The sequence below is a fragment of the Solanum tuberosum genome, unplaced genomic scaffold (assembly GCF_000226075.1).
Source record: "Solanum tuberosum cultivar DM 1-3 516 R44 unplaced genomic scaffold, SolTub_3.0 scf00031, whole genome shotgun sequence".
Classification (NCBI taxonomy): Eukaryota; Viridiplantae; Streptophyta; class Magnoliopsida; order Solanales; family Solanaceae; genus Solanum; species Solanum tuberosum.
The window spans coordinates 1012234-1023733 of NW_006238957.1; the positions used below are offsets into that span (position 1 = coordinate 1012234).

Genomic DNA, 11500 nt, shown 5'->3' on the forward strand with positions numbered 1-11500 from the left:
CAGCGCCAGCCATACTTCTATATTCAGCTTCAGCAGAGCTTCTACTCACTGTATGTTGCTTCTTTGATTTCCAGGATATAAGAGAATCTCCTAATTTGATCATGTATCCAGTTACTGACCTTCTGGTGTTGGGGCAGGATGCCCAATATGAATCACAAAAAGCTTCCAACTCCAAACTTTGTTTACTGCTCAGTAATAGTCCTTGACCAGGACATCCTTTGATGTATCTGACTAGCCTCAAGGCTGCTTCCCAATGTGACATTTTAGGCTGCTGCATGAACTGTGAAAGCACTTGAACAACAAAACTGATGTCAGGTCTGGTGATGGTCGAATATATCAGTCTTCCAATTAATCTTTCATAGCCTGTTATGTCTTTGAATAAAGGATCATCATCGAGTCCTGTCAATTTATCATACTGCATTGTGGTGAGTTTGGTGTTTGCTTCCAAAGGTGTGGTCACTGGTTTAGCACCACTCAGACCAGTGTCTGAGATTAACTCAAGAGCATATTTTCTTTGGTTGAGCCTTGCTTTGTACCTTTCAACCTCACCATTAGCCTGAAGTTTGATTTTGTATACCCATTTAGAGCCAATAGCCTTTTTTCCATGAGGAAGGTCCACCACACTCTAGGTGTTATTTTGCTCTAAGGCTGTAATTTCATCTTTCATAGCAGCAACCTACTCTTTACTACTGGAGGCTTCTTTAAAGGTGGTTGGCTCAGAAGAATTAGAAAGAGCAGTTAAAAAGGACTTATAGGAACAACTCAGCTTGGAGTAGACAACATAGTCTCCAATAGGATAAAGACAAGTAGAATGAGCTTGCTTTTGGGGTTTGGATACAACATAGTCCTGGTGCCAAATGGGAGGCCTAACAGACCTATTGGGTCTTGTAGTAGAAGGTGCAACAATTTCCATAACAGGTGTAGAGGTGGCATGCTTAGCAGATGGTAGAGGAACTGCACTAGGGGGAGAGACATCAGTAGTTGTACTAGGAGGGGTTGAAACCTCCTCTGCACATTCAACCTGCACTCCAGGACTTGTGTCAAATGGAGTAGGAATGGAAGCTTGTGATAAATGAGGAAAAAGGGGTTCCAGGAGATCATGCAGGGCCCTAGAAGAGGAGTCAGACTGGAAAGGAAACTCATGTTCTACAAAGGTGACATCCCTACTAACATGAAAGGAATGCAACTCAAGATCAAACACTCTATATCCCTTTTGAGTTTCAGCATAGCCCATGAAAACACCCTTCTTTGCTCTAGGAGCAAATTTATCGGATTTAGGCAGTACAGATGTGAAACAAAGGCAACCAAATACCCTTAGATGATCTAGGTGTGGTGGAGTACCATACAATAATTCATGGGGGGACTTTCCATGCAAACCAGCTGTAGGAAGTTTATTGATTAAGTATACTGCTGCCTTGACACAATGACCCCAATAAGAGATAGGAATGGAGGCTTGAAATCTTAATGCCCTGGCAATATTGAGTATGTGTCTATTCTTTCTTTCCACCACCCCATTCTGTTGGGGTGTATAAGCACAAGAACTTTGATGTACTATCCCAAGAGAGGCTAATAAATCTTTACAGTTGGAATTCATAAACTCTGTGCCATTATCACTTCTCAACACCTTCACTTTAGTGTCAAATTGAGTGTTTACCATTAACAGAAATTTTTTCAATACAGAGTAGACTTCAGTTTTGGAATGAATCAAACAAAGCCACGAGAATCTACTGTAATCATCAACTATGGTCACAAAGTATTGCTTCTTGTTATAAGTTGGAGTCCTATAGGGACCCCATACATCTATATGAACCAACTAGAAATATGACACTAGATTTATGTAAACTAGAAGGAAAACTAGGTCTACTTTTCTTAGCTTGAGGGCAGATATGACAGCAAGGAAGAGTAGACAAGTTGCTAGTCAAGGATGGAATATGTTGCATTGCTGTCAGTGAAGGATGACCAAGCCTCAAGTGCCACAATGTGGTGAAGTTATCATCCTTTATTGCAGCAGTAGTCACTGCATTAATGGTGTCTTTTAACAAGTATAAACCTCCAGCTTCTCTACCAATCCCAATCACCTTCCCACTGTAAAGACCCTGCAATACACAAAAATTAGGGAAGAAACTGACACTACACACTAGATCTTTGGTCAACTTGGCAACTGACAACAAGTTAAACTTGAAATCAGGAACAAGCAAAATATCCTTCAGTGTGTGATCACCCAGGATAGTAGAGCAACCTATGCCTGCAATAGGAGCCCTGTTGCCTGTGGGCAATTGAACAGTATTTGATCCTTGATTACCAAGACACCTTGAATGTGATAACATGTCCTTACAAGAAGTAACATGATGAGTAGCACCAGAGTCAATGATCCACTCATGTTCGCAAACATTAGGTGTGAGTGATACATTACCTGTGAAATTGGCTTTAAGATCACCATCACCACCTAAATTGTGTCTAAGGTTCTGCACATGATTATATTTTTCTTCTGTAAGTGTGAGAGCATGTCCCTGTCCTGCAGAAGCAGCATAGTTAGCAGAAGACTTGAAACCAGTAGAATCCTGTTGAAAACCACCAGTGGATCTGGAACTGCTGGATACATTTGCCTTTCTCTTGCTTTTGAAATCAGTTGGATATCCAATTATTCTATAACAATCCTTACTCAAGTGGTTCCTATAACCGCAGTGCACACATGGATTATCCAGTAATTTTTTTCCTCTGAATCCTGGCTTTCGATTAGCCAGCATAGTGAGGGGTTCCTTATGAATCTCCACAACACTCAACAATCTCTGACTTTCCTCTTGAACTGCTGTGGCATATGCCTGATTAGCACTGGGCACAGTAGTTTTGAGTAGTAAATCACTTCTAATATGGCTATAGGACTCATTTAATCCCATTAGAAACATCAATAACCTCTGCTGATTAAGATGTTCTATGTAAGGTTTGGCTTCAGCACAATTACATAAAGGAGCAGGTACTAAAACATCCAGTTCATCCCACAGATCCCTCAATTTAGAATAGTAAGTAGTTACAGAATCATTGCCTTGTTTCAAAGAGGATACCTCTGTCCATAGGTGATACACTCTCGTAAGATTGGATTTATCGAACCTTTCCTTGAAGTCGTCCCAAACTCGTTTTGCATTTGACGCGTATACAATAGTAGTGAGTAATTCTGAAGCTACTGTACTGCTGATCCATGAAAGTACCACGGCGTTGCATCTTTCCCATTGAGCTGCTAGATCTCCTGTGTACGAGCTTTTTAGGCAAGTTCCATCAACAAAACAGAGCTTGTTCTTCACCTATAAAGCAAGCCTGAACGATCTGCTCCAGAGGCCATAATTTTCTGGACCTGTGAGCTTAGTCGTAATGAGAGCTACACCTGGTGCATCTGAAACCTGTAAGTATAGAGGATGATTGTGTGGAAGAGTATCAACTGTCAATTCTGCCATTACAGATATGCAGTTAGCTGAATTTTAATTCGAATTGCAGCTGGGTGATTGATCCCTGTATCAATGCTCTGATACCATGTCAACTTATGCTTTGATGATGAAAGCCATGGAAGTTATTCTTCCATGGAAGAGAATGGAGAAGAGAAACGTGTGTAGAAGAGGAAGAAGAAGTTATTTCATTATCAGAATGTTTCCTTTACAATAAGAAGTCCTTCACACTTTTATAGATGGATCATTCTAGAATGTGTGATTAGTAGGTCCTAACTAACTCACTGATCACAGTAAAACAGTTACAACAAACTTTCTTTACAGCTAACTTTAACTAACCATACACCTATTTAACAATCACTTCTTAATAAATTTCCATTTTGGGTAGTATAAATTGCAATTTTTTGCATATCAATATGATGAAAAAATATATAGTAAAATGTTAGTCAAAGCTGTTATTGTTTGACTCCAAAAAAGGAAACCATACGAAGAGAGTATACAATTTCCATTTTGGGTAATCACACTGCCTTCCTTCCGTAGGGCGAAGGAACACCGTACTGTACCAAAATAGCAACTCAAATCCAAAAAATAAAATAAAACAAGTCCACCGTGTTGTTTTTCATTACTTATTGTACCATTAGTAAATTGGGGGGGTAAAACTCAAAACAGGTATCCTGTTACTTGTATGTTCATTTCTAGTTTGAACAAAAGAAGAATCAGTAGCAAAAAACACAATGATGCAGCATGTGATGAATGCAGTGGCAGTAGTTCGAATGGCAATGAGAGACCCCAATAATAATAATAATAATTCAATTGGAGCAGAAGTAGCATTTGTGTGTTTAGATGAGATATAAGTATATTCTACTACAAGGTATCTTGTGATTAAATATAAATGTAAAAGTAGTTTTCAGTTTGTTTGTTAGGAGAATCTGTATCAAAGCATAACTTCTACTTTTAATGGAATGTTCACCTTTTCAGCTGTAATACTTCCCATTTTTCAGAAGCAACACCAGCTTCTTGTGACCCTACTTCTATGTAATGCTGCTGCAATGGAGGCCCTACCCTTATACCTGGACAAAATGTTCAATCAATATGTAGCCGTTATACTGTCAGTAACTTTTGTCTTAAATTAACATCTCCACATTTAAGACCTTAGTTTAATTGTGTGATGATCTCATCTTCCTCCTATTTCGGTTTTGTAGGTTATTCCTCAAGCAATATGTACCAGGTATGGACTTGCGGTGGGTGCAAATTTTGTTTGACTTGTTCGTGTTCTGATGGTCATATGCTACCCAATTGCTTACCCCATAGGGAAGGTAATCATTGCACTTCTGAAGTAATTAAAGACAAAGGTGGACGTGTATCCTAAGTACCAAAAAGTAAAGATAGCTTAGTCAATGAATGATAGCAAACATGTGCATTCTTCACTTTAAAGGAGTGTCGTAATTTAAGCATCTTGGGTTCTGAGTTCTTGTTGATGCCTTAGAATACTCTTAGCTGATAAGAATTGAAATCTGTTTATCAAGAAACATATAACAGATGAAGCTTTGTTCCTTTTTCTTTTTCTTTTTACTGCATCTCTTGACTAATTGTTAAGTTCTTTTAACCTCTTATGAAATTATGTTTGTATTTCAGATCCTAGATTGCGTATTAGGACATCATGAAGTACGGTTTAGACGAGCTCAGTTAAAGGCTCTTGTTTCTATCCACAGTGAAGAGGTCAGTGTTGTATCCTTAATTTTCAGTAACGACAAGACTGCAGAACCAATAGATTATTACTTCTAGTTCCTTTAGCTTTTTGGAAACCATGATTTCTTTAAATGAGAAAGTTCTGCAAGCTGGCAAGGGAGGTGAACTTACACAATAATTAGTGGAGCATTAGATTTAACTGAGAAGGTATGGACACTGACGCGGTCTTATCGTTGCCATGCTTCTCCAGACCTCAGGTTTATCAATTAATAATGCTTGGGTTTTAAAACATCCGTATTTCCTTCTTTGTAGTTGTGAAAATGGACCACATCATGAGAAGAAATATATTTTTTTGTCAGTATGCCTAAATTATCAGTATCCTGAGATAGATTCTTGATTCAAGACAGACCACTGCTATGGCTATAATACTTACTTTGACTCTTTTTTTCTCCTGTTTTCCTTTTGAATTTGAAAATCTTGATACAGTACTGTGATGACCTGTTTTTTTTTTTTGTTTGGCTTTTGTGTCGTTGATAGACTGCTGAGGAGGCCATGACACCCATTGAGTCGACATTTTCATTGAATGTCAATTCAAAGCTGGACTGGTGAGTGTGGTGCCATTATTCTTCCAAGCTTCTTTGGTTCTGTTCTCAGCTAAACAGTATGACTACCATTTTTTATTCTCTTTCCAACTAAAAAGAGATAAAAAAGTAAATTGAAGAAACGAGCTCTTTCAGATGAGCTATATGGTGTACTACCTTCATGGTAGCTACTTACAGTACAGATATTTGTACTGTCATTTATTATTTGTGAGGTTCCTGGCAAGGCTTACCTCACTATACATGAATAATTGCTTGGTATAATAAGTTCTAATTTCGTTTGCTTCTCAATTTCTCTATGGACCATGTATGTACTCTATTTCTTGGATATTAACCTCAGAAATATTCCAGATAATTTTTAGTAGTTGGCTAACTGATCATCTGTGCCCCTATTATAGGGAGGCAATGGGTAAAATTATTGCTCGGGGTCATAGCTGAGTTCCAGTCTACTCAGGTAGTTCAAAGAATATTACTGGACTTGTACTGGTGAGTTTTGGATCTCACCTTCAGAGCACTTGTAATCTTGCTATTCCGTTGAAATTGATAGTTTCAATTTGATTTTAGGTAAAAAGTCTTCTTACCGTACGTCCAGAAACTGAGACACCAGTTAGTGCTGTTTCTATCCGTAGGTATTAACTTTTTACTACTCTACTTCATTTCTTTATATATGCATGTGTTGATCAGTAAGCTGTAAACCTTGTTTTCCATGAATCTTTTCAGAGTTCCAGCTGATATATATGCCACTATATGATATACTAAACGAGGCAGTCATATGGCTGCAGTAGTGAAGCTTAAAGGGAAAAACAAAAAACCTCCCTTGGTACTTGAGGAAGAGAAATCTGATGATAGTACAGTTACGTTGCTGGTGGAAATCCTCATGTAACTACCCATCATTTGATGGCAAAGGGTGAAAAGACAGAGAGTGTCGTTGTTGACATCGAGAAGGCTACAGTACTGGCAGTAACGCCTCCAACATCTGCTGATGCAGTGACAAATGGAGTTCCTGAGTAGTTGAGGATGCTGAAGTAATAGGTATTATTACTTTGGAAGATGTTTTTGAAGAACTCTTACAGGTGATCTTTGGGGTTCTTCTAGTTTCTCGTTACCTCTTTTACACATATGATGGAAATTAACATCATTAGTGCAGGAGGAAATAGTAGCACGAGACTGATGAGTATGTTGATGTACATAAGAGGTGGGTGAGAGCTGGACAACTTAATTTCACCTACTCAATATAGTAACTATTGTTGAAGAGCAGATTGTAACTTTTTCCAAAAAATATCTACAGAATTCGTGTGGCTGCAGCTTCATCAGTGGCACGAGCTCCATCAATCCGGAGGTTAACAGCCCAAAAACCAAAAGGGAACCATAAGTACACATTTTATACTATATTCATTGATATATGATGAAATATTTTTGAAAATGTCAACATAATAATTTCTATACACATAGTTGCAAGAAACTAAATCCGTTGTGTGGTGTTAACAGTATACTTAGTGATTTCAAGTGCATAATTCATTACATTGTGATTATACTAAAATGGTGATGGGAGAGGAGAGTTCTATGTTTTTGCTGCATTTGTGTATTGAGTTTTCTGTTTCGTCGTTCACTAAAAGCTGCTATAGAACTGTTAGGATCAAGAACTCGGGTAGTGCGGAACTTAGCCAAACAATGTTATAATGACAATAACAAAGACAATAGTAAGTTGATAATAACGAAAGTGAAGCAATTAAAGAAGACATAAATTTAACGTGGTTCAGTCGGTGTGACCTAACCCACAAGCGGAGAGGAGCAATTTCACTATATCAATAAGAGTACAAAAGAGAGTATAAATTTAGAGTAAATACTCTAATTAATCCCAAATACCCAAAGAGAATAACCTCACAAGATCACTCCAAAGAAAGGGTTCACACAAGTGTTTCCCAACACAAACTCTCTTACAAAATTACTCTTAATGGAATGACAAAGGAAGAAAACAATGAAATATTTTCATATGCTTCAAGGTGTGTTTCAACTAATGTCTAAGCTCCCTATTTATAGACAAAAAAAATAGACTTGTTGATGTCATGGATGATGTCTTTGGAAGATGCAAAATATTCAACATCTCAATGTGAATATATCAAATATGGTGGCTTCCAAATCTTTGACAAATATAGTTGCCAAATCTTTGACAAATATGGCTACCGAATTTCCACATTTGTGGCTTTCAAATCTTTCACAAAAGAAAGATAAAATAACTTTCTTCCAAAAGGCCACATTACAAATCTCCACCTTGGCCTGAGTTTGGTGAAAATAGTAAATTTGCTCCATTCTCTCCGCAGAAGCCCATATGGGCTAAAATATTCTTCATAAATGCCAATCAAGTTCAAACAAAGCTTGAACTTGCTGACTGGAAGAGACTTCGTCAACATGTCGGCGTGGTTGTCTCTTGTGTTAATCTTCTTAACATAGACCTTTCCTTCAGCAATGGTTTTCCGAATGAAATGATACTTGATATCAATATGCTTCGTCCTCTCATGATACATCTGGTCTTTAGTCAAGTGAATGGCACTTTGACTATCACAGAAAATGATAATACCACCTTGGTGTAAGCTGAGTTCAGCAAATAGACCCCTTCAACCATAAGGCTTCTTTGATCGCCTCGGTCACTGCCATATATTCTGCTTCGGTAGTAGATAAAGCTACTACATGTTGTAATGTAGCTTTCCAGCTGATAGCACAACCACCAATGCAAAAAACATAGCCTGTTAGTGATCTTCTTTTGTCAAGATCACCTGCATAATCAGAGTCTACAAAACCAACCAAAGTGTTAGGATTTCTCCCAAACTCCAAACATGTGTTCGAAGTACCTCGCAAGTATCTGAGGATCCATTTCACAGCCTGCCAATGTGCTTTACCAGGGCAAGCCATATATCGGCTTACCACACTTAATGCTTGTGAAATGTCTGGACGTGTACACACCATTGCATACATAATACTGCCAACAACACTGGAATATGGTACCTATGCCATATACCTCTCTTCTTCCTCTGTCTGCAGTGATTGAGCAGCTGATAACTTAAAATGAGCAGCAAGAGGAGTACTCACTGGTTTAGCATCTTTCATGCCAAACCTCTCCAAGACCTTCTCCAAGTACTTCTTCTGGGTCAGGAATAACCTTTTGGTTCCTCAATCTCTTTTGATCTCCATGCCAAGGATTTTCTTAGCTACTCCTAAATCTTTCATTTCAAATTCACTTTTCAGCTGACTTTTCAAAATGTAAATTTTTGTTGAATCCTTAGCAGCAATGAGCATGTCATCAACATATAACAATAAGTAAACAAATGAACCATTATTTAACTTCCGGAAGTAAGCACAGCTATCATACATGCTCCTCGAATAACCATGACCCAACATAAAGGAATCAAACCTCTTGTACCATTGTCTTGGAGATTGTTTTAATCCGTACAAGGATTTCTTCAACAAGCAAACATGATCTTCTTTTCCTTCAATTTCGAATACTTCAGGTTGATGCATGTATATTTGTTCCTCAAGTTCGCCATGTAAGAAAGTTGTCTTAACATCAAGCTGTTCTAATTCCAAATTATACATGGCAACTAAGGCAAGCAAGACACGAATAGAGCTATGTTTAACTACAGGTGAGAAAATATCATTAAAATCAACTCCTTGTCGTTCTTCTAATTCCAAATTATACATGGAAACTAAGGCAAGCAAGACACGAATAGAGCTATGTTTAACTATAGGTGAGAAAATATCATTAAAATCAACTCCTTGTACCTGACTATAGCCCTTTGCAACTAATCGTGCTTTATACCTCACATTTTCCACCCCTGAAATTCCATCTTTTTTCTTGAAGACCCATTTGCAGCAACAATTCTTTTACCTGACGGCGGCTTCAGAAGAGACCAAGTACCATTCTTGTGGAGAGATTCAATTTCTTCATTCATTGCAACCAGCCACTTGGCCGAATCAACATTAGAAACTGCTTCTGAATAATTAGATGGTTCTCCAATTTCTTCAGTTTCCTGTGCAACTGAAAAGGCAAATGCAATATAATCTCCATACCTTTCAGGTTTTTGAATTTGTCTCCTTGGTCTGTGTGTGGCTATAGAATACTCATTTGCTATAACTTCAGAAGTCATAACTTCTGGAGCTTCAACTTCAGGAGTTTCAACTGTATTTTGCTCCAGGGTTGATAAGTTTGGCTTTGAAGGAATGCCAAGTTCGACCTCCACATGCTCATGTATACCCTTCTCCTTATTCGTATTACTAGAACTAGAAGACTCTTTTCTTGGGTGTAACATAGAGGATTCATCAAAGGTTACATCTCTGCTAATTATGAATTTTGGTGACTTAAGATCAGGATACCAGAGTCTGTATCCTTTCACCCCAGATGCGTATCCAAGAAAAATGCACCTTTTTGCCCTTGGTTCTAATTTACCATCATTCACATGCATGTATGCGGGATAACCAAAGATTTTTAAATTAGAATAATTAGCAGGAGTACCTGACCACATTTCCTCCGGAGTCTTAAAGTTCAAAGGTGCAGAAGGAGCACGGTTGACAATGTAACAAGCTGTAGAGATAGCTTCTGCCCAAAAAACATTTGTCAACCCAACATTTGAAATCATGCAACGAGCTCTTTCCAAAAGAGTTCTATTCATCCTTTTTGCAACACCGTTTTATTAAGGGATCATCCTCACAGTGCGATGTCGAGCAATTCCTTCATTTTTGCAAAATTCATTGAACTCATCATTGCAAAATTCTAAGCCATTATCCGTTCTAAGTCGCTTGACATGTTTTCCTGTTTGCTTCTCAATCAAAACTTTCCATTGTTTGAAGGTTAAGAAAACATCACTTTTATTTTTCAAGAAATAAACCCAAACCTTCCTTGAATAATCATCAATGAAAGTTAACATATACATGGCACCACCTTTTGACGGGGTACGAGAAGGACCCCAAAGATCTGAATGAATATAGTCCAAAGTACCTTTTGTTCGATGAATTGCTGGAGATTTGAAGCTGACTCTTTTCTGCTTCCCGAACACACAGTATTCGCAGAAATCCATATTCCCGGTACTTTGTCCACAAATAAGACCTCTTTTGCTGAGGATGGAAAGACTTTTCTCACTCATATGCCCCAATCGCATATGCCACAATTTGGTGATGTCGGAATCATATTGGGTAGAAACTGAAGCAGCACCTGTAACAGTGGATCCCAACAAAGTGTACAACGTACCAGATCTGCGTGCTTTCATGATCACTAGAGCACCTAGAGATATTTTCATAACTCCACCTTCACCTGTGTATTTGCATTCAAGAGATTCTAGAGTGCCCAAAGAGATGAGATTTTTCTTTAAGTCATGAACATATCTAACATCAGTGAGAGTTCTTACCACACCATCGTACATTCTGATTTGAATTGTACCTTTACCAAAAACTTTGCAGGGAGTATTGTTGCCCACCAAGACAACTCCACCTCCAACAGATTCGTATGTGGCAAATAAATCCTTATTGGGACACATATGATAAGAACAACCCGAATCCAAAATCCACTCATCGTTAGATTTAAAACTATTACTAGTAGCTAAAAATATTGTTCCATCAGACTCATCAGCAGCTACACTTGCTTCAGCAGGGTCAGTATTTTGATTCTCATGTTTGTTTTCCTTATGCTTTTCTTTGTGTTTCAACTTATAGCATTCAAAAATAATATGACCTTTCTTATGACAATATTTGCACACCACATTTCTATATCTGGACTTTGACCTTGAT

The 11500-nt window shown here is 38.1% G+C and overlaps 1 pseudogene; it reads left to right on the plus strand.

Moving 5' to 3' along the window:
- Positions 1 to 4399: 4399 nt before the first annotated feature.
- Positions 4400 to 6741, plus strand: LOC102605142 (DUF21 domain-containing protein At4g14240-like; annotated as a pseudogene).
- The last annotated feature ends 4759 nt before the right edge of the window (positions 6742 to 11500 follow it).